Here is a 1,209-nt window from a genome sequence, read left to right on the forward strand (position 1 = left end):
ATTCTAACCAATCAATTCCCAGTCAAGACCTCTTATTTTTATTATTTAAAATTCCTCAATTTGAATCCCAATTTACTTAGCTCAACTCTTTTTGGAATATCTGATTAATAAAACAGCACATTTTTCTGCAATTCGTTGGGAGACGACCTGGGACTTAAAACTCCCAATAATTTTAATTTAAACTTTCAGTGACATATTTCTAAATTGATAGGCAGATTTTCAGTGAGTTAAGAACTATATTTGCAACGTAACCATTTTAATAAATTTTTAATTCACCAGCTTCTGCACTCCATCAATTTTTGGCGCCGTTGCTGGGGAGTTGCAATAGAGTGCTTATTTTATTAATTAGAATTTATTTATTTGCATTTTCTTTAATTTTGCTACTATGAGCTGCGTGTTTCTTCTGTCAAATGACACGTTCACTTCCTGATCCGCGCTTGCTAATATTCGATCTTGAAATTGAAAGAACAATTTCACGAATAAGGCGAGAACAGCGTAGGTTAGTCCGCTCTGAGGGCGGATCTGAAAGTGAATCTGAGGAAGAAACCAGCCCGCGTTCTACTGATTCGGTTGTTTTATGTGCAGAAAATATGGCAGCTAGAAGAATCACCATTCAGGAGGAAGGAGCTCCTAATTTTACACTGCAACCGTTTCAAGCGCATCATCCAGCGGTAGCTACGAATTTTGAAATAAAGACCGCACTGCTAAATTTGATGCCGAAGTTTCATGGCTTACCTGCTCAAGAGCCTATCAAGCACTTGAGAGATTTTTAGGCAGCCTGTTCTACTGTCAGGCGTGATGGCGCTGATGAAACTTCAATTCTGCTGAAAGCTTTTCCGTTCTCTCTTGAGGGAAAAGCAAGAGAGTGGTACTACACTCAACCTCTAGCAAATGTATCCAACTAGGATACACTCAGAAAGGAGTTCCTGGAGAAATTCTTCCCATCTGAAGTTACTGATAAACTGAGGAAGGATATCTCTACAATTGTTCAAGATGACAATGAGACTCTCTTTGAATACTGGGAGCGCTTCAATAATCTTCTGGAAGCATGCCCCCACCACATGATTGACAATATCGTGCTACTCAGCTATGTCACACAAGGTATGAGACCCCAAGATAAGACCACATTGGAAAGTGCCAGCAATGGGTCTATGAAGAAGTACAAGACCACTGATGAAGCTTGGCAATTGATCAGTGATTTAGCTGAAT

The 1,209-nt window shown here is 39.5% G+C and overlaps 1 non-coding gene across 1 annotated transcript; it reads right to left on the reverse strand.

Moving 5' to 3' along the window:
- Window positions 1–959: 959 nt before the first annotated feature.
- LOC127743648 (small nucleolar RNA R71) lies at window positions 960–1,067 on the reverse strand. The gene has a single exon (XR_008005032.1). It is a non-coding gene; the product is annotated as a small nucleolar RNA R71 (small nucleolar RNA).
- Between the last annotated feature and the right edge of the window lie 142 nt (window positions 1,068–1,209).

The sequence above is a fragment of the Arachis duranensis genome, chromosome 10, assembly GCF_000817695.3.
Source record: "Arachis duranensis cultivar V14167 chromosome 10, aradu.V14167.gnm2.J7QH, whole genome shotgun sequence".
Lineage (NCBI taxonomy): Eukaryota > Viridiplantae > Streptophyta > Magnoliopsida > Fabales > Fabaceae > Arachis > Arachis duranensis.